The sequence below is a fragment of the Myotis brandtii genome, unplaced genomic scaffold (assembly GCF_000412655.1).
Source record: "Myotis brandtii unplaced genomic scaffold, ASM41265v1 scaffold436, whole genome shotgun sequence".
In the NCBI taxonomy this organism is placed as follows: domain Eukaryota; kingdom Metazoa; phylum Chordata; class Mammalia; order Chiroptera; family Vespertilionidae; genus Myotis; species Myotis brandtii.
Window position 1 is genome coordinate 361,409 of NW_005366679.1, and position 23,224 is coordinate 384,632.

The 23,224-nt window shown below is 40.2% G+C and overlaps 1 long non-coding RNA gene across 1 annotated transcript; it reads left to right on the forward strand.

Annotated features, from left to right (window-relative positions):
* Positions 1 to 235: 235 nt before the first annotated feature.
* Positions 236 to 22,591, forward strand: LOC106727505. The gene is made up of 3 exons (XR_001363724.1): positions 236 to 331; positions 6,354 to 6,360; positions 22,580 to 22,591. It is a non-coding gene; the product is annotated as an uncharacterized LOC106727505 (long non-coding RNA).
* Positions 22,592 to 23,224: the final 633 nt, after the last annotated feature.

Consider the following 23,224-nt stretch of genomic DNA (forward strand, 5'->3'; position numbering starts at 1 on the left):
GGGGGTCCCTCAGCCCGGCCTGCCTCCTCTCACAGTCTGGGAGACCCCAGCGATTAGGGGAAGGTGATGCCCCATCACACCTCTGCTGCTGCCACTGCTGGCAGCAGAATCCTTGGCCGGCCCTGGTTACCTGAGCCTCAGGTGGCCCTGGGCGGCTGGGGAGCTGAAGGGACTGGGGGTCTCCAGAGACACGCACACGGAACAGCTGGGCCCTCCTGCCGCCCCGGCAGGGCTGAGGGGACTGGGTGCCACCATCTTGCACTGTGGGCACTGCCACCTTTGTGATGCATGAGGGTCAATTAGCATATTCCCTCTTTATTAGATAGGATGTGTGTGTGTGTGAGTGATATATGTTTATTATATACTAGAGGCCCGGTGCATGAAATTCATGCACTGAAGGGGGGTGCCCTCAGCCCGGCCTACACCCTCTCGCAGTCCAGGACCCCCCATGGAGAGCAGGCATAAGCTGGCATTCGGACATCCCTCTCACAGTCTGGGACCCTTCGCACCTTACCGCCTGCCTGCTCACTGGTCCTTACTGGTTGGCTTGCTGCTCCTTAGTGCTGCTGTGGAGGCAGGAGAGGCTCCCACCACTGCCCCTGCACTCGCCACCTGTGAGCCCAGCTTCTGGCTGAGTGGTGCTCCCTCTGTGGGAGCGCACTGACCACCAGGGGCAGCTCCTGCATTGAGCGTCTGCCCCCTGGCAGTCAGTGCACATCATAGTGACCATTCTGGTTATTCCACCCTAACGGTCGCTTAGGCTTTTATTATATAGATGTACTAGAGGCTCGGTGCATGAAATTTGTGTACTGGGGGGGTTGTCCCTCAGCCCAGCCTGTATCCTGTCAAATCTGGGACCCCTCAGGGGATTCCGACAGCCTGCACCCTCTCACAATCCGGGACTGCTGGCTCCCAACCACTTGCTTGCCTGCCTGCCTGATTGCTCCTAACTGCTTCTGCCTGCCAGCCTGATCACCTCCTAACCACTCCCCTGCCAGCCTGAACGACACCTAATTGCTCCCCTGCCAGCCCGATCACCACAACTGCCCTCCCCTGCCAAAATGGTCACCCCAACTGCTCTCCCCTGCAGGACTGGTAACCGCCAACTGCCCTCCCCTGCTGGTCTGGTCACCCCTAACTGCCCTCCCCTGCTTGCCTGGTTGCCCCCAACTGCCCTCCCTTGCAGGCCTGGTCCCCCTAACTGCCCTCCCCTGCAGGCCTGGTCACCCCCAACTGCCCTCTCTCCCCTGCAGGCCTGGTCTCCCCCAACCTCCCTCCCCTGTTGGCCTGGTCACCCCCAACTGCCCTCCCCTGCTGGCCTGGTTGCCCCAAACTGCCCTACCCTGCAGCCCTGGTCCCCCTAACTGTCTTCCCCTGCTGGCCTGGTCGCCCCTAACTGCCCTTCCCTGCTGACCTGATTGCCCACAACTGACCTCCCCTGCTGGCCATTTGGGTGGCCATCTTGTGTCCACATGGGGGTGGCCATCTTTGACCACATGGGGGCGGCCATCTTGTGTGAGGTCATGATGGTCAATTAGCATATTCCCTCTTTGTTAGCTAGGACTAGACTAGAGGCCCCGTGCATGAGATTTGTGCACAGGGGAGGAGGGTTTCCCTCAGCCCGAACTGCACCCTCTCCAATCTGGGACCCCTTGGGAGATGTCTGACTGCCAGTTTAGGCCTGATCCCACAGAGATTGGGCCTAAACCAGCAGTTGGACATCCCTCTCATAATCCGGGACTGCTGGCTCCTAACTGCTCACCTGCCTGCCTGATCGCCCCCTAACAGCTCCCCTGCCAGCCTGATTGACATCTAACTGCTCCCCTGCTGGCCCAATCACCCACAACTGCCCTCCCCTGCCGGCCTGATCATCCACAACTGCCCTCCCCTGCCACGACCCACCTCCTCCGCGTGAGGTGACGGAGACTCTGGGACCGGCTTCCTCTGCACTGCACAGAGCCACGGGACCCCTAGGCCTCACTGCATGGAGTGGCTGCTGGGCCCCGCCTCCACTGTGCATGTGGCCATCTTGTGATGGCCATCCTGTGGCAGCCATCCTGTGGCGGCCATCCTGTGGGGGCCATCGTGCACGAGGGCCACTTGGCTTTTATTGTATAGATATATCACATCCTATTTTGTTTGCTTCTATGGAGAACCCTGACTAATACATTAGGTTTGAGTTTTGGGTCCCGGCTGCTGGGCCCCACCTCCACTGTGCATGTGGCCATCTTGTGATGGCCATCCTGTGGCAGCCATCCTGTGGCGGCCATCCTGTGGGGGCCATCGTGCATGAGGGCCACTTGGCTTTTATTGTATAGATATATCACATCCTATTTTGTTTGCTTCTATGGAGAACCCTGACTAATACATTAGGTTTGAGTTTTGGGTCCCAGACTTACTAGTCGGGTGACGCTGCATAAGTTACCTGCAACTCAGGACTAGTTGGAATGAATAGGAATGCTAAGACTATGTTCTAAAGACCTTGTATAGGTGTGTATGAAGGATAATGGTGGGCAGTAGGGAGAAATCTTGGACCTTTTTATTTCTATACTATTGTTTTAACTTTATTTCTATTTAGTTGTTGTTTTTAATTGAGCTCACCCATTAAATTCTATTTGAAGAAGTGGGTCTACTGATTATAATCACACACCAGATGAGCTTTACTAGTAGGTTTCATTATACTTCTAACAAATAAGTGTTGTGTAAATGAATTCAGCTTGAGGCATGCTAGGATCTCCAACTGGTGGGGCCAGTTGGGACTGTGGCTAAGGGAACTGATTCCCAATGTAGATGAGCTCCCCAAAAGTATCCAGTGCCCCAAATGACAGTGTCTTAAAAGGAGATGAAAACCGAGATTAGATTAGATTAGATTAGTGTACATACACAGGGGTTCAGCCCAGTGGACAAAGAACAGCAGTGAGAGTCTCCGGACAGGGGTGATAGTGCTATGAGTGAAATCCATTATTTGGTCTGAGACTGCACAAGTAATACTCTGCATCCCCACCTGAGGTGGGGAGTGATCCTTCTGATATACTTGCTCCTGATCAGATTGTTTCAGGAATAGAGGGGTTAATCTTGATATGCAAGTCTCTGTTGCCATGGTGAGTCTGGCTAGGGCAAGTAAGGTCTGACACTAGATCATATGACCTTTTTATTGTCAGAAACCCTTTACCTACAGGAGATACTCAATAAAAATATGATAGATAAATAAATCCTCAATGTCACTGTACAGCTCCCAATACAAACGCAAAGGGGAGCATAGTATTAGATGTAAGAATATCATGTCCGTGTTTTCAAGGAGATGTTCTCTTTAAAGTGCAGCAGATTACTTCCCCCAGAAACAAATCCTTGCTTTTCTAGGTGTAAGAACATTTCTGCAGAAAGACTTTAACAGGAAAATTGGTATATGGTATTGTAGTCCACCTTAACACAGCAAATGAAAAGATTTCTACAAGAGGGAAAAAGCCATTTTTCATAAGATGATGAAATATAATACAAGTAGAGTTTATTATTAGAACTGACTTTATTATTGACCCAAACTAATTCTCTGTGAAATTTGAACAGTTTGCATTTTGCATTTCATTCAGTTTATTCTATAATAGCTTTAGGAGAGGTGGTTTTGACCAAAAGGATATCAGATATAGCTTAAAATTAATAATTTAAAATCTGTGGCGGTGTAAGCGATTAAGAGCTTTTCTTCTTCTTCTTTTTCTTCTTCTTTTTGATAGTAGCATCTGGTTTCAAGTCCAAGGTCTGCATACTTACCAGCTGGGTGACCTTGGACAAATTGCTTAACCTCTATAAGTCTCAATTCCCTCACTTGTTAGGTAAGAGCAATAATAATACCTATTGCCTGATAGGTACTGAGTTTGAAGATTATATGGGGACGTTCGTGTAAAATACTTATTAGGCAAGTGCCTGGCATATAATGAAAATTTGGTAAGTGTTAGTGATAAATTTTCCATTTTGAAAAAAAAAAATGATGGCTATGTTTAATAGATACAAATCATCTTCCATTCCTAAATTGAAGTGAAATCTTATTGTGGGTAATGATTACAATGGTGTCCTATTTACAGAGTTTCTTTTTATAAAAAAATATATTTTTATTGATCTCAGAGAGGAAGGGAGAGGGAGAGAGAGAGAGAAACATCAATAATGAGAGAGAATCATTGATCAGCTGCCCCCCACAAACTCCCTACTGGGGATCGAGCCAGCAACCCGGGCATGTGCCCTGACCAGGAATCGAACTGTGACCTCCTGGTTCATAGGTCGATGCTCAACCACTGAGCCACACCAGCTGGGCCAGAGTTTTTTGTTTGTACATTGAAAACATTATCTTGATAGTATCATGGTCTAAACTGGCTCTGCTCACTCTGACTTTGGGAAAGATGTTGGCATGAAATGAAAAGTCCTACTTCAGATCAATCAATATAGGATGAGAGGGGAGGGGAGGTCAGGAAAATCAGTAGGAAAAATAGGGAGTAGGGCGGGAGGGATGGGGAAAAGAGAGGGGGCAGGGAGAGAAACAAAGAGGGAGAGGGAGGGCTCATAAATAGTTTAGAACTGCTTTCTGGGTAATTGGAACTGAACCCTCATCATGGGTCTGGTTAACACTTGTACCTCTGCTCCCCTCTCCCCAGAGACCACCTTCCCTGGGCTTTGCTGTTGCTCAGGCTCTTCCTGGTGGTACCCTTAGGATTGTCTCAAGGTGATATTCACAGAAGCTACCTTCAGAATAGCTGGAGGTTAATAAATTGCAGCTACTGTTATTTTACTACTTATATTTGGGAATTCAAACTCTATAGTATCACACCAAAGTAAGAAATAAGAGGAGTGAAAGTTATGAAAGATATTAAGCTTACATAGGACCCACCAAAGTGAAAATTTAGCTCAATGGCCCAAGGTCAACTTTTGAATTGCTAAGTATTGTGAACTGAGGCAACCCGTTTTTAGCGAGTCAAAGGGCTTAAAGCTAGGACTGAAATTAGGAAGACTGCCAACTGGGAAGAGTAGGTAAACACAAGCCTGACCCAGGATACCTGGTCGCATCGGTGAAGAGGTGAAGAGGCAATCAGTCTCTCAAGGAGACTCATGTTGGCATTCATTCAGCTCTGAGGCAAGCTGGCCGCAAGCTGGAAACCTGAACCTTTCAGATACTTGAAGAGCATCATGATCAATGTCTCTAATCCACTCTGCTATGATGGGAAGTCTGATTATTTAGCTTTAATCACCATTCAATTAGCAATACCAGACCTGCTCTCAAATCTACATTTAACTAATATTTACCGTGTATTTTTGCTCTTTATTCTTGTTCTCTCAGAAGCAGCGTGAGTTTTAAGTTCACATCTGTAACTAATGCAATAACGTTTCTATGTTTCAGTGTTTGCCTTTTGTTGTCACTGGCTCTGGTGGATGGTCTGCCTCTCAGCCAGGAGTGAAATGCTCAGTCAGGTTTCAGTCCAAGTGGGTGTGTTTTCTTGGAAAATCCTAAAGCAAGAATTTTAAAATGACCATGAAGTGTCTCAAATTCTAAGTACTGAATAGCAATATTTAAAGCGTCTTGCATGAAGAATTCATGCATATGCCATTACTTTTGTTATTTTCCTTGTTCCTATTCTGAGTGATAGTCTGATGAACTGGAAAGAACCTTAACTCTTGGACCACACAGCCCATATTTCAGTTCTGACTCTCCCACTTGCTCTAACCTTAAGCAACTAACTTGGCCTCTTGGAATAAAGAACATCTCTCTTTTTAAAAGTGGGGTGCCGCCCATTTGAGAGAACTGTTAGAATGAGATGAGAAAATATGTGGAAAGATGGAGCACATGATAAGCATTCAATAAATTATTGTTGTTTTTATTATTCTTGTTGTCACTAATCATAGTTCCCCATATCATCAAATCACTCTAAAATATTAGTGGTTTTGCATATGCCTTGTGAAATGATCATAATTTAAATACTTTACTAATTAGAGCATATTTGTCATTGGACAGAGCTCTTGAAAAGTCCCTGCTCTTAAATCATAGAATTTATAAAATGTGATGTGATAGTGCTAATGATGGTTATTTCTATTTTCAGAAATCTTAGTACTGGATGCCTTTCTTTAGAAAGCTGATGACTTACTAACGGATGCAAAGTAAGACATGATTTCTGCCTGCCCTCAAGAAAAACAAGCCTAGCATGGAGTATGAATAAAACACAGGAAGAAAAATCCAGTGGGTGCCATCAACATGATGCAAAGTAAAGAGAACGCTGGGTAAATGGATCAGAAAGGCTTTGATGGCCATGCAAAGATTTACCATGGACACATGGGGAAAGGCATGAAGAGGAGGGGATTTCTGGTGGAAGCACCAGCATTATAGTAGATACAGGAAACTATGGCATGTTTGGTGGTAAAATTATAGACATGGTGTAGAGTAACTTTTCTCAAATTCTTTTAGTAGTTCAAAATCTTTTATAAATATTTTTTTATCCTCACCTGAGGATTTATGGAGAGAGTGGAAGGGAGGGAGGAGGGGGGAGAGAAAGAGAGAGAGGAAAAGAGACACATTGACATGAGAGAGACACATCGATTGGTTGCCTCCTGAATGGGCACCTCTACTGGGGCTGGAAACTGAATCCATGACTCTTTGGTGTGCGAGCTGATACTCTAACCACTGAGCAAAACTGGCCAAGGCTAAATAAAATGTTATGCAGAACCCTCATATATAAACTATTTCAGATTAATAACTACTCCCTAAGTTTAGATTTAACACAGTTATCCCTACAACGCTCTGGTATCATGGCATTTAGACATTTGAATTGCAGAGGAATAGGCAATAAATAGTTGTAGTCTCGGCATTTGTTGTGCTTGGATCAAAATTTCATGAGACTCTCCTTGGATCATTAGGATTCCAGAAAACTCATTTGAAAAACCACTGGAATAGAAGAATTTGTAATACAGCCTGACAGGTTTATCCTCCTTCAATTAAAACTGGGAGCCTTTGGAGGTTTTTCAGTGTGAGAATGCTATAGTATAACATGGCTAAAGGAAGATTAATCTTTTCAAAGAAGTAGGATAAACTGGAAGAAATAAAAGTGAGAGACAGGGAAACCTCTTACTTAGCAGACTGTTGAAATAGTGCAAAGGAGGCTAAACCAAGGCTCAAAATGAGGATGGAATGGGATGAAATATTTATTAACATTCTGTTTTAAATTGGAGCTTTACTTTCCAGTAAGAGAACATTGTTTTAATTTCACAGTCTTAATAGCACAGTTGCTATTATTACTTCTACATTATAGGCTCACATACATTTTGTTGGCTTTTTTAAAAATTTCATCTCTTTGAAAATTAACTGCTTGCTCCCTAAGAAATGGAATCTCCTGTAATTATTTTGGAAGGTATATTTTTAGAATTGTGTTTAATTGGAAATGATGATCTGAAGATTTTTCTTTAGGGTTTTAGTTCTTTAGCTCTTGGTCCATAAAGACTCTTAGGTTCCTCTTTCCTGTATGAGATAAATTAGATGTAAATCACATGTCACTCTTTAAAAAATAACTTGCTTTAAATGAGTCCGAAAAATATTTTAAAATATTTTTATTTTTGTTACATGAACTTAGCACGAGATAGGATCTTCATTATCAAGCTGGCTGGGCTTGATAAGTTACTTTGAGACCCATTTTACGTATAGAGAACGAAGTTCAGATAGGTTACATGATAAGGCAAAGGGCACAGAAGAGAATGTTACAGTTCCAGGATCAAAGCCAGGTTTGTCTATCCTAAGGTGCTGCAAACAGCATCCTGAGGTTTCCTGGTCTCGTCTCTTATTGCAAGGAAGTCTCCAGAAACTTTCAGAAGCAGCTGGCATTTTCATGAAAGCTCCCCCTGACAAACCGCCCTTCCTGGTTGCCAAAGTTCTTTTCCTTCCAGGTTCTGTAATCCTAGGAGGATAAACCTATTAGATTACAAATAGCTACAAAAGGAAACCAGATTGGTGCACAGTAGCTAGGAATTTGCCTTTTAGTAGCAAACTTTGGAAAAACTAAAAATGTCAGGAACATGCTGGGATTTCAGGCACTGTGACTAGATTCTTGGAAAGTGAGTATTTTAGGAAAAGGATGTTTCCTGGAGACTCACCAAAAGCAGAAAGCTTTTTCCTGAACTTTGTATAATCCAATCCGTTCCCATCACAGAATGACAATTTATAGCCAATATTAGTGATAGTAGAAGAGTTGTTTAGCCAGGTACAAGGGTACTGATGGAAATGGTTGATGTCTCATGTCTAATGGGCAGATTGAACAGGAAGAATGATCCCTTAGAAGAGAGACAGGAAGATATGACAACTGAAAGAAATGTCAGAGGGGAAAACAAATGCATTAGATTTTCTTTTCACAGAATAACAGTTTCCTTCCCATGACAAGAGACAAAGCAAAAGTAAGATTTCATGCCTACCGATGACAAGCAATTTTCGTCGATTTACAGTATTTCTCTAGGCTAGTGATATCCAGTAGAATTTCTGTAATGATGGAAGTTTTTTATATCTCAGCTGTCAAAGTGTTAGCACTTGAAATGTAGCTAACACTATCAAGTGATTTTTTAAAATCTTTAATTAATGTAAATTTAAATAGCCTCATGTGTCTAGTTGTTACAATATTGGTCAGGGCATCAGACAAGGTAAGAGTTGAAACCATTTCTCCACCTTTCATTCCTATCCAATCAAATGAGCTTTTGATAGTTTTATTTTTCCTAAGTATTACAAAAGATTTGTGGTTAGATTGCAGGTAGAAGTTAGCATTTCCCTGTGAAAAAATCTAAAGCAAGTGAGATGGCTAGCTTGATCTGTAATTTCAGCTATCAGAAATAGTGTTCTTAAAATAATAATTTTACAAACATGCACTAATCATTTCATGCACAGAGCATGAAACTCATTTACATAAAATAGCATAGGAAATTAATGAGTTAAAGTAAAAATCATTTAAGGTGACAGTTCCTTTTGTGCCATGAAAGTATTAGCCAATGACATGAACCTCCTTTCTTGGGGGTTACACATTGAAAGAAAAGGAGGAACCAGTAAAAAGAAAGGTGAGGCTATCGTGCAGGCTTTGCACACACAAGTGTCTCAAGGGCTGGACAAATAATGTAAAATCATACTAAGTGTGAAGCAGGGAGCACTGCCCACTTCCCTGCCCCCTTTCCCCACCCCATCACCACCAAGGGTATTTTACTGATCTGGTTACACCAGGGGACCACCTGCTCAGCCAATCTGCCCCACCACTGCCACCACACTCCCAACACAATTGGGGCAGCCACCTGGCCTCTTTCAAGCAAGTTTGAAGACCACTGTACTACATGATTTCTAAAGTTCCCTTCAGTTCTAGCATCTTTGATTCTAAGATTATATAAATTCAATATTTTAGGTGGGAAAAAGTGAGTTTTGTTTTCATCCAAATGCCAAATCTTGGAGTTCTGATTAATAGAGGTAACTTCATAGCAACTACAAGTATTTATGAGGTGAGGATTTGAAGATTATTATGTGAAAATATTTTTCTATGTAAAATACTATTTACTGTTTATTTGCATGCCAGCTCAGAGCCTCTACATTAAGGGACAACCGTGGGCAAAACCTAATCAGTAGTATGTGTGCCTTATATATTTTGCATAACCACTCACCAACAAACAAGGAACATAGCTGGTGCTCAATTAATGTTTAATAAATGAACAGTGCAGAGCTTTTGCACAGTAGTCAAACTTTTGCCCAGTAAGAATAATTACCCTACCTTTCCATACTGAAAAACTTCTAAATCCTTTGATGTTATAATGTCTGACACCATTCATTTCATTTTGTGTCTTTGATGTAGTTAATGGTTCAGTAGTCAATGGCTTATCTCAATCATAGTCCTAAGTCCATCTTCTTTTCTATCTCTATCATCACCTCCATACTCCAAACAGGTGCCACACATTGTGAATGTAAGGTTGCTGAGTGCTAGCTTTTGTTGTGTTCCTTTAAAGAGGATCAGATTTCATTCACATTTTATAACTTTGATCTTTGAAGCACCTTTTTAAGTCATTTTAAGGAAAATCTAGAATAAAATGTACACGTTTTATTTGAGCCACACTCTGAGATGGGGCCTCTTAGGTAGACTCTCCTGAATGTTTTGTGTATTCAACAAGGCATCTCTACTGTAGCTGAGAGGAACTCAACTCCCAGCTGTGTGTGAGTTTGAGGAATTACTAATTTTACAGTTCTGATATAATTTTTCTTCCCCTGCAATATGGTTTTAGTCTGGACCCATGGCTACACATTCTTCATGTGCATTTGGTATTCAGACAAAGAATACGGATCCCCAGTCAGATTGTTGTAGCCCTTTCTCTACAAAGTTCCTTAATCTCAGATGCTTTTTCCTGCAGATTCCAACTGCTCCAGCCTCCTCAAATTGGGATATCATCTCCCCAACTCCATGAGACTGCCAGGCTTCTTTTGGTTTCTTCATTCCTATAACTGCAGCCCAGAAATTACCTCTAAGCAAGAAGGTCAACTTATTCATTTCTTTCCTCAGGGACCATTAACTGCACTGCCAATGGTCCAGTTTCTAAAAATAGATATTGTCTATACTTTGTCCAGTTTTCTATTTGTTTATGGATGAAGGTGAATGCTAGATTCCATTACTCTCTCATGGCCAAAAGCAGAAATGTTTTGCTTTTCAAGCATAACTTCCTTTCATGCTTGTAATTGCATTTTAGTTTCTTTTAACACACAAGGTTCCCTCTCACCAAGGTGCTTATACATGTACAAAATAAAACATTCCTGAAGAAGAGATTGCTTTTGCTTTGGCTGTCGCTTTTGTCTCTTCTCAAGAGATTCTAAAAGATTTCTCTGATATGCATTTTTGACTGGACAAGACGCATCGGGACTCGAGGTGGAGATGGATGAGGAAGCACTGGGCCCTGTTCACTCTCAGTTCCAATCATCTGTGGTGGTACCTGAAGTTGTTGGCTGCCATAAAAATAAATTATAAACATCAGTGAAAACGAAAGTATTAAATTATATTGATTTTTATTGTAATTAATTAATTAATTAATTATAAGATAACTGATAGAAAAAATTTCCCTTGATGGTTGACTTTTGTTTCCCACTCTAGGTGTTTTAGTAACCTCTAGGTTTCAGTGAAACGCTAGGTGATGTGACAGAGTTTTTTATGAAAAAATTTTGGAAGTTGGTCTTAAGTGTAACTATGAAGTTGGCGATTACTATTCATTCCAAAGCAGGAAGAGGAAGTAGCTGCAGATCTAGTTACCCAAGAATTATCAAACTTTTATCCTAGAAGATGAGAAATCTAGAATTAATACCAAAATTCATCTTAATGTAATCATTATGAAGCGTCAGTGAACATATAGCTTAATAGCTTAGTTCCATTTGAATTAGAAAATTTACAGATTTTACAGGATGCAAAGGTGCAAAGATCATGTCAGACTTTTTATACTGTCATTCAGATCTCCATAATACAACTCCATTTAAAAAATTAGTTTTTAGTATGCAATTAAGATATGCTATAGGCTAGAGGGACAAGAATGCTCAAATGACCTATCCCTTTATTCAAGGACATTCTTAGTTTAATAATAGTGTTGTGTAGTATAAACCTTATAAATACATTGAATCACATTTTTTTTAAAAAAAATGCGAATCTATATATAAACGTTATCTCAAGTACAATTACTAATGTATTTAGATAAACAGTAGAGACCTTCATGCAATGTATTTCAGAGTATAATAACACTGTGACTTTTAAACTTCAAACATCCAGTAGCATAAACAGTGGTAAGTATGCCTGAGACAATTTGGAAAATTGCCTGGAAAGAGTCAGGGTGCTGCAAATTGTTTTACCCAACATGCGATATCTGAATTGGAGGGCTGCAAAGCACTCTGCGTATAGGTACCTCCACATTCCCCTCTCCCTTCGAGTTAGTTACAGGAGTTCCTTGTAACAAAATCCATTTAAAAAAAAAATATTGCAACGGATGGTAGTTCATTGATTTAGTCACATTTCTGGTCTTTTGTAGTACAGTTCAAGATTGTATTGTTTTCTTGACCAAGCTAAAATAAAACAGATGCCAGTGAATCAGACAAAGATGTGAATTTGGCATATGAGTAGACAGAGGGTAGAATTAATGTTTCTTTCTTGTTTAGTTAAGCAATGATAAACATATTCTGTTATGGTGAACAAGGAGTAATGCTTTAGAGTAGTAAAAACAGTTTAGTTTTGCCAATTCTGAAATTTGTAATAAATTAAGCATTAGAGAAAATAAGGAACAAACAGAAACATGATATCAACATGTGGAAAATCTACTAAATAGTAGGAAGACCTGCTGGTCTCAACTTAAAGTTTTAAGTGCTAATGTTCATATAAAATTTTAAAAGAATTATTTATTATGTGGGAGCTTGTTCCTCAGCCTTGAGTACCTACTAATTGAACAGGGTAGTTCACTCATTGAATCGCTCATTCAAATACCAATTGAATGTGGGTGGGTGTGGTGTCTATTTGTATATGTAAATGTAAATAATGTGCTGAGTGGTGTAGGATACATATTACATTTGGTGAAAATGCAGCCATCTTAATATTCACTATGGGGTAAGAGGAAGACATGATCAGTTTCTGAGAAAGCATAATTTATTTTTAACTCAAATTTGCATTCATATTTTACAAGAAAAAAGAATGATTTCAAAATGTACCAATATGACCAATGTTTACAAAATTAATGGGTCTATAAGTTTGGATGTTTTCAAGGGAAACAAAACAAAGTTTTAGTCAATGACAAAATAACCCATTGATACTTAGGTCCATGAAATGTGTTCTTGCTTGGCAAGAACGTTTAAATGTAACATGATGGCATACTAGAAAGGTACCCAGGTTAGGTATCAAGAATCTAAGAGAATTTAAATGGGAAGCAGATATCATTTTCATTCTAAAACTGGTATTTTTTTATAAAACATATCTAGGTCAAATCTTTCAATATTAATACTCTCTCCAAACTTTTCTATCATATCCTATTAAATCACTTTTGCTTATAGCCTTAACTAGACATTATATGTAGTAAAATAGAAGTTAAATTTTTGAGCTATGATTTTTTTCATTTTTTTTCTTTCAGCAAATTTTAAACAAGAAATTATGATAAATTTAAATGCATGATAATTTTAATAAAATACTCCAATATAAATAAACCAATAAAGAATGTCAAAAATTATTCCTAAATAAACTAATATTTGCAATATATGCAGGAAATCATTTAATAAATAATTCTTTGTCTAAAGTTTTTATTTGTAACTGAAACAGAAAGTTCTTCGTTATTATCTTTCCAAATAATATTTTATGTCACCATGGAGAAAGAATTTGACTCATCAGCATTCAATAGTTTCATTAAGGCTCTCTGTGTAACATTTTTTGGAATCTATAATAATAAAAGCATAATATGCTAATTAGACCGGACAGCCAAATGACCTTCCGGGTGTCATTCCAGACGTCCTTCTGGACAAAGCTGCGGTGGCGGGGGCCAGGTAGAGGTGGTTAAGGGCGATCAGGCAGGCAGGCGAGCAGTTAGGGGTGATCAGGCAGGCAGGCAGAAGGGTTAGGGGTGATCAGGCAGGCAGGCAGAGTGGTTAGGGGCAATCAGGCGGGCAGGCAGGTGAGTGGTAAGGAGCCAGCGGTCCAGGATTGTGAGAGGGATGTCTGACTGCCTGTTTAGATCAGGCTTAAACAGGCAGTTAGACATCCCCCAAGGGGTCCTGGATTGTGAGAGGGTGCAGGCCGGGCTGAGGGACCCCGTCCCCTGCATGAATTTTATGCACCGGGCCTCTAGTTTTTAATGAAAACAGCTGAAATTCTTGCATTTAGAGTTTACTTTGAACATTTGTATCCTTCCATCTTGCTGACTAATAATAAATGTAAATTTACAAGGTATAATTTTTAATTAATGCCTACCAATTGAGAATTATTAATTGTTCCAATATACTAAATGCTAAAGGACCAAGGGATTTAGTCTGCTGAATAAAAAATAAAATTGTTTCCTTAAGAACTAATAATAGCCCTGGCCAGTTTGGCTCAGTGGATAGAGCGTCGGCCTGCGGACTCCAGGGGCCTGGGGTCGATTCCAGTGAAGGGCATGTACCTTGGTTGCAGGCACATCCCCAGTAGGGAGTGTGCAGGAGGCAGCTGATCTATGTTTCTCTCTCATCAATGTTTCTAACTCTCTATCCTTCTCCTTTTGTCTCTGTAAAAAATCAATAAAATATATTAAAAAAGAACTAATAATAGACAATAATCTGTCTATAATAATAGACAATATGTTATTACTTTAATAACATATGTACAAATTTTCTATAGTTTCTGAAAATTGTCTACAATATATGACAGAGAGTCACTGATGAATTTCTTTTTTCTCAGAAAAAATATGCTATGGGTATGAAATAAATAGATATCTTTTAATATATCAACCATGTAACTATTATTCCCAAACTAGAAATAATTTGGGTATTCTATTATACTTAAAAATTTGAAAGAATCAAAGTAATTTAGTTTAATTCCATCAATAGCCCCCAAAATCAAAATAAATAATGTACAAGGTTGTAGACTACAGGCTATTTACAATTTTTTGATTAATTGCTCATGTCATCAGCATCACATATCTTATCCTCCTAATCTGTACAGTTTACATATAATCAAAGAATAGTCAAGAATTTAGAGATAATTTATTCTAAACCTTTTCATTTTACAGATGCAGAAAATAAAGTCAAGAAAGGTTGTGTCATTTTTTCTTTATATTTAAACATTTAAACCTTTAGCAAAGTCGAATAGTACAAAAAACACCTATGTAATCTTCACCAATTGTTACCATTTGACAAAGTTGTTTGTTCTCACTTCACACACACATATGTTTGTTGAACTTGCTGTTGAACACCATGATACTTCATCTCTATTTTAGAATGCATCTCCTAATTAAGACATTCTCACACAAAAGCACAATACTGATAATAGCCTCAAGGTTATTTATAGTAATTGAGTTATAACATCTAACCTGCCATTCATATTCAGATTTTTGTCTCCAATGGGTCTTTTATAATTTTTTTTCAAACCAGGATCCACTCAGAGTTCATTTATGGCATTTGGTTAAGTCTCATTGGAGTCTTTTCATCTAAAACTATCTTTATGTTTTTTAATTGTTTTTAATGACACAAATTTTGTGAGAGTACAGGCCAGTTGTGTAGTAAAATATCCCACATTTTGGATTTGGGTGATTATTTTTTTAGGAACAAATTCAAGTCAAGTCAAGAAAGTTAACAACACAGTATAACCTTATAACTATGGGGGAACAAATTCAAACAGCCAAGATACAGCTAAACTTTTGGATCACATCCCAATAAAACTTGGAGTCTGTCTGTATTTCTAAATTTAATCAGTTAAAGAGTTGTAATCAAATGTCTGTGGCGACCAAATTATTTTGAGCATGTTAAATCATGTCATACTTAACCTTCCTCTTTGATGAGTCTCTGCAATTTTAAATAATTCCAATGAGTCATTTTTCTTAAAGTTTTTTGAGTGTGTGCCATTTGCATTACAGATGAGTTATTTCTCCCAAAAGTAGTTTTTCCTTTCTAGTCTCTTTTATAATTTCCCAACACTTTACTCACCCATCCCTATGTACTTCCAGGTTTGGTTTTTATTTTTTTAAATATATTGATATTGATTTCAGAGAGGAAGGGAAAGGGAGAGAGAGATAGAAACATCAATGATGACAGAGAATCATTAATCGGCTGCCTCCTGCTTGCCCCATACTGGGGATCGAGCGTGTGCCCGGAATGACCTGTAACCTCCTAGTTCATAGGTCGACACTCAACCACTGAGCCACACTGGCAGGGCCAGGTTTGGTTTTTAAATGAACTATGTAAAGAATACCTAACAAAAAGATATTTAGAAATTAGTAGTTTTTCATTCTGATAGTTGGTTTACAAGTGTTCATCATATTTTCTGAACTTACCTTTATTTATACTTTTGCTTCCAAGTTAAAAAGAAATCAGTGATTTTCTAAATACTACTTCTGCTGCTTCTGACATAAATTTCTTTGTGAATTTTGATCTCTTGATCATCCTCAGCATAAAACTCATTGCAAAGTTCTTAGCTTTTGACTATGCATCTCCCTAAAACCTTCATTTGCCCAACTAACATCCTTAAGGTTTATAGCTCCTTCTCTAAAGATCTCCTCTGGGTCTTATCTTGCCAGGTTTTGTGGAAAGAAATTATTGATACTTCTCACTCACCTTTGACATACAAACCACTAATACTTAATTCCTGAAGTCACATACTTACACAATCAGACAGGCTGATTCCCAAACCTGTCTCTTGCGAGTTGAGGCCTATCTTGGTTTGTAGAAAATAGTTCCTGTGTGTCTGTTGATAGCAACAGAAGTGATGGCAGTTGAAACTGCTTGAATGTAGAGCAATCAGCAGTGTCAATCACTGGTTCTAAATGTGTGGGCCATATCTTTTTTTATAAAAGGTCTCTAAATCATACATATGCATGTACTTCAGTAGCCTGGACATATATGGTCTATAACAATATATTCTATTATGTTCAAATGCATATAGGTGATGTGAATAAGAAGTATTAGTAAATTAATAGTGGCTTTGTCATTATGGATTTTCCCAATCTGAAAATAGTAAAAATAGAAAGGCAGATATATAGGATTGTGCTATATATGAACATGAATCCGGAAGGATGTATATAAAAATTGAATAGTAATAATCTCCAGCTTATTGAAACAAAGAGTAATCTTTAATTTCCTTCTTATAGTTTTATGAGGATGACAGATTGCTTCTGAAACTCCCATACACCAAAAAACTTACACACAATTATATGCAGAGTGTGTATATACACATATATACACTATCTACACTAATAAAAGAGAAACATGGTAATTGGCGTACGACCTCTACCCTTTTCATTGGCTAATCAGTGAGTATATGCAAATTAACTGTCAGCCAAGATGGCGGCCGGCAGCCAGGCACTGAAGCGAGCAGGGAGGCTTGCTTGCTGCGAACTCCCGCCTCACTTGCCAGCCTCTCATCTGCAACTCTAAGCAACTATATACTATGTTGCAAATAAGAAGCTAAACAAAACCCCAGAAAAGGGCTTCCATTCAGCCGGGCTCGGACCGCAACATTGTATCTATGTTTTCAGCAGCGAGGCCTCAGAGCTAAAGCTGGCCCAGAAAAAAAAAAAAAAACGACAATGAACTCTAATAACTCAGCCCCTGCCCTCCTGACAGTTGAGTTAAACCCACAGAGCAAAATGTTACAAATGGAATCCCAGGCCAAAGGGGAGTTGCCCACAGGTACAAATTAACTACCAGTCCCCAAGTAGCTAACCTTCACTTATCACACGGAAAGAACTCTGAAGCAAATCCAAATCCATGAGCAAAATTCATCATGCCAGGGAAGAGGCGAGGGGGAAATAAACACCTCAAGTCCATAGCTGGTTTCCCACTCTCTCTCCTGGCTCCAGGTCCTGACAGAAACTGCATTCATAGTGTCCCTCTGCCTGGAGAGACCAACCTGTTTTCAATGCAAAACTTCTTTTTTTTCTTTCTCTTTTTTTGTCTTTGAGACCAGCACTGAGCTCACTGAGGAAGTAAGGCCTAAGGGTTTACACCTGCGACCCAAACTTGCCATTCTGTGTGAGATTATTTTAAAGAAAAACAAGTTTCTGAACCACTGCCTGTCCTTAGGCCAATGCTTACCAACAGCACCAGCACTGTGGTGGTGTTTTTTGTTTGTTTGTTTGTTTTCAAATGTGACCCAAATTATGACTTGTAATACACCAGACTTCACCTTGACTTCTTTCCAAGTTGCTCCCAAGGCCATCTTTTCTTACATACTTGGGAGGAGTGGACATCAACCATTAAGCTTCTAAAGATAATGGCTAAAGATTACCTTAGATGACCGCCCAATGTAATTTCTTTGTTTCCTAGATCTTGTTCTGTCACAACTTATGCAGGACACGAGAATAACTGAGATGGCCAGGTGAATCCTAAAAAGGAGTCATGGGCTGCTCCTGATAGGGCAGAACACCAAGGTTCCACTGCTACTCCAAGGACAACACATAAAATGCGTGGCCTTGCCTCGTAGTCTGAGCCAACGACAGTAAAGCCAGGGTGGTGCTCATGAAGTTATGGCATTCAGCGTGTGAGAACTGAAGTCCAACCCAACTGAGAGTCAACTAAGTAGCTAGTTAAATAATTAAGAGGTTTTCTTCCCAAGCAATTCTCATAGGGGCAGCAGAAAGGCAACAAAAATAATGATACTCTCCTCTCCAGCTCTGGCTATTCAATTAGTTTGTTCCCTCATTTTAATTTTTAAAGATTTTTTTTATTGATTTTTAGAGAGGGAGAGAGAAAAAGAAAGAAGCAGCAATGTAAGAGTGAAACATAGATTGGCTGCCTCTTGCATATCCCCATTGGGGATTAAGTCCACAACCTTTCGGTGCATGGGAAGACGCCCAACCAAGTGAGCCGCATGGGCCAAGGCTGTTCCTTCATTTTCAATGTATTGTCATGGAGTCTTACATTGTAAAGGTAGTGTGTAATCTATGTGGTGTGTGGGGGGGGGGGGGGGGGGGCTCCACAATTGCCCCAAAGAGGGAGGCCCAGGCCATCCTCTGCGCTGTGATGGATCATGGAGCCCCGGCCGGGTGGGCAGGGCCTCCCTATGTGGGGCGATCGATCTGGGGGCCCCACGATCAATTGCCCCACAGAGGGAGGCCCAGTCCAGCCAAGCAATTGCACTCCACAGAGAGAGACGACCGGTGGTGGGGGAGGGGGAGGCAGCACCGCACAGATGTCAAGCAGTGGCAGCAGAGGGGGCAGGGCCAGCTGCCAGCAGCTGGGGGAAGGAACTCCCTGATAGGCCCTGATCACTGGCGCAGGCCAGGGATACTTCCCTTGTGCACAAATTTTGTGCACCAGGCCTCTAGTATATATATATATATATATGTATAAGGTATTTTCATGAAGCAAAAGTGCATCACATCCTGACACTCAGAAAACCTTGCAAGCCCCTGATTTAGTTGAGGATACAGTATATGGGCTTAGCTTCCCCAGCGTGTGTCACGGATTTCAGCTTTGATATTTTTGTGAATATTCAGACACTATAAACATATGTGACTTAATTTGAAGACTTCTAAAAGCTGTGTACCTGCTAGTAAATGGCTTTGGGAAGAACAGAATGCATTAAGGCTCGTGTAAATGTTTTATAACAAAACAGCGCATCTAAAGCTTTGCAATATGACCACCAAGGGCTCACTCTGCAGTAGCCAAATGCCATCCACACTTCCCATCAACTGTCAAAACTGCTCTTCAAAACTCTAAAGTAGTTAACGCTATTGAGAAAGACAACTGCTCCCAAAGAGCAGACATGAAATCCTCCTTAAGAAATCCCACTTCTCTTTTTGATGCTTACAGCCCCATAAACTGAACCCCCATAACATTCTCAAATAGGTATCTCATCATTGCTCCAAACAAACAAAAAGCAAATAAATGGAGCCCATGTATCATTTTATGAGCGCGTCCCACATTACACCACACCATTGTTTCCGGGAGTCTCATTAAAGCAGCCACAGCTTTCTCACAGGGGCTGTGATCTGCTGGAGTCATCACCAACGGCTGTTGCACTACCTGGAGGGTTGGGTGTGGCCAGTCCCCAGCAACTTTCCTCTGGAGGCTTTTTTCTTGACCTGACCCCATTTTGAAACATGTTCTTCTGTTGTGGTGGTTGTGTGCTGTGGAGGGGAACATATCCTTTCTTTGTTTCACCATAGAAATAACACACAGCCCTCTCAGGGGGCAGAAGCAAAGTGTTTCACTAACCATAGAAAGTGCCTCTGCTCAGGGATTTGACATGTTCTTACAGAAAAAAATAAAAACATCTGTTAACATAATTCATTTGCTAGGGTATGAAGACTCTTAGAAATCATATACTCATTGGATTAAAACTATAATGAATGTTCCAAGAACGAAAAGCCTTTAAATCATTGGTGATTATGGAAAGATTAAAGAAAATAAAATGTTGATTAGAAAAAAAATGAAGCAAAAAGTTATTAAAATATGTTAGATAGGTTCAACGTTGAAAACTATTTTTAAAGTGATCTGTTCTATTTTCTGTTAATTGTCTGAGAAAATCTGAGAGATTGTTATTTATAATTTATAACTCACTAGTTCCATTAAACAAATACAGGTTTTGGAAAATCTACTACAGACAGAAACTGTGATGGGACAAGAACAAAGTACAGCATATCTCCCCCACTTCGGAGCTGACAGCATGTAGTATGCGTCCTTGAATCTAAGAGTCTTATTGCTTCCCTATTTGAATAGGCCTCACATCAGGACCAGCCTTTTACTTAATGTACACATTAGGAGGGAATGTTTTTAGTCATTTTTGCATCAAGCATTCGATTCCATCATCCTTACTGTACCTGATAGTCCAGAAGCAGGAATTAGAGGCTGGCACGCCACTCAATGCCATGGAAATGTTCCAAATCTCATTAGGCACAAAAGAATGCATAGACAAGGGCCTAAGAGAATTCTGTTCAACACCAGATTATTTTTCAGACTGCCTTCCTCTAAATGGGTGTTTCTGCCCGTAGAGAATCTGACATATGTCCTTATGACTCCAAACAATTAGAGAGAAAGGCATCATTAATTTGACTGGGAAATGAGGATGCTGTAGCTTCCAGTTTATTTTCACTGAAGCAGTGTTTTGCTTACATCATTTCCCTATTCGAAAATAATAAGTAGCTCCTCATTTCGAAGCCCTAAAATTTGACTAGAGGCTCAGCTTTAACTGGACTTCTGTCCACTGCACCTAGCACTAGGATCTAGCCTAGGGCTGTGCTGTCTAATTCTATTGAGCACTTTAAATGTGGCTAGTGTGACTGAGGACTCAATTTTTAATTGTATTTAATTTTAATTAATTTAAGTGTAAATGAAAAAATACAATTTTCTATATTGATGACATATTGAAATGGTAACATTTCGATATGTTGCGTTAAACAAAATGCTTTGTTCAATTTTATTTCACCTGTTCCTCTTTTTTTAAAATATATTTTATTAATTTTTTACAGAGAGGAAGGGAGAGGGATATAGAGTTAGAAACATCGATCAGCTGCCTCCTGCACACTCCCCACTGGGGATGTGCCCGCAACCAAGGTACATGCCCTTGACCGGAATCGAACCTGGAACCTTTGAGTCCGCAGGCCGACGCTCTACCCACTGAGCCAAACTGGTTACGGCTTCACCTGTTTCTCTTTAATATAGGAATTAGAACATTCTCAGTGATATATGTGGCTTGTATTATATTTCTATTACACACTGCTGGTCTAGAGACAATGAAAACCCTTGCTTTTCTTGACACCCTGCACTTAAATAAAATGTCTTCTTTTCCAGATTTTCCTTCCTGATATAAAAGATCCTTGTGCTTGCAAGTGTCAGAAACCTAAGAATTTATTGGCACAATAAGTGAAAAAAGCAGAGATCAGGAGTCAGGGGCTGTAGCGATGTTATCAAAATTCAGTCTTACAGATAGCTAATCCCAGCAAAAGCAGAGCTTAAAATTTCCAGACGTAAGTCTCATTGGCTGGCTTGAATCATATGACCCTCTTTGAACTGATCACTGTGGCAAAGGGAAAGGATTAAATATGTATTGACCAGACATTGGTCACATGCTTACACCAACATTAGAGTATGAAGAAAACCAATACCACTCACCTTACATTGGCTGATACCAAGGATGGGCTTGGTACTAAGAGAAACAGTAATGGGTAAGAAAAAGAACAGATGCCCAAAAGACCTGATTGCTCACCTAAAGGTTGTTTTTGTTTGTTTGTGTGTGTGTGTGTGTGTGTGTGTGTGTGTGTGTGTTGTTGTTGTTGTTGTTGTTTTTGTTATTGTTTTTTGCTTTTTCTGGGCTCATACTTCAAGACACCATTTCTTACTATGCCCTTTGCCATCCTCTCTGGCTTTATCTGCTCCTTCACCTCTCCTTTCCAACCTTCCCAAATAGCAACTCCACCAATAGGATGCTTTTTCTCTGACTTCCGTGCATCTTCCAATTCCTCCCCCTTCTAAGTACCCAATGAAGTCCTACTCATCCTTCGAGTCTCTGTTCATTATCACTTTCTCTGAACTGTGATCTTTGATTCCCCCAGCCTAAGACATCTTCTGTGGCTTTCCACTGTGTGTTTCCTCTGAAACTCTACACCTTCTGATAGGCCACTTTCAAAGTAATATGCATCATTTGATTGCATAACAAGACTAATGTAGATGTGGAGAGTAAGCCCTGCCTGAGTGAGTGGGTGCATTGAAAAGGAACCATTTCAGAAAAGTTAATGAAGGGTTGTTGAGAGGTGTTGACATGATTAGGAGTTGACCAGGTTTGGTAAAGAACCCAAAGGTTGACAAAGGTAAAAGCTGTCACCACTCCTAGACCTGAAAGGCAAGGAAGAACCATGTTATTGAACTTGGTCAGAACTACAGCTGAGGAAGAAGAGCAGGCAGAATGAGGTGGCTCTAAAGCGAGGAATGCAGCCACTTCCTAAACCGTGCCTGACAGGATGAAGGAGATGCAAATACACACTCCAGTTCTGTCTCCTCTATCTCACGCTGATGCATCCATTGGCTAACGCTAATCAGAAGGAAGAGGGGCAAGGGAGCCTCGGATGTGGTGTGTACAGATCAGCTTCTAGGCAAAAGAGCAGATCAGGGAGGGGTGAGACAGACAGAGAATAACCTGCACAATCCTATCATTCTTTTGGTATTCCCAGCTCCTGGTACAATTCCTTACATATAGCAGCGAGTAAATATTGAGTGGATGAATGAATAGATGACTTTCCACAAATTCCTCTATTCTTGGTTCTTTTGATTCATTTTTCTTAACAAACACAAGAAATGTAATGTTTTTTAAATAAATAAATGAATGCATAAATTAAAATAATTTTTAGTCCAATCGTGTGCTCTCCAAATTTGGGAAGTATCAGCATCGTACTTATCAGGAAACTTATTCTGCTGGGCTTTTTACCTATAATATCTAATTAATCCTCACAGAACCCTAATAAAATTGGTATACTCATCCCCTCTTTACAGGTGAGGAATTGAGGATCAAAAGTATTTGAGAATGATCAGACAATGCTTTCCTCTTCAATTCTCCAA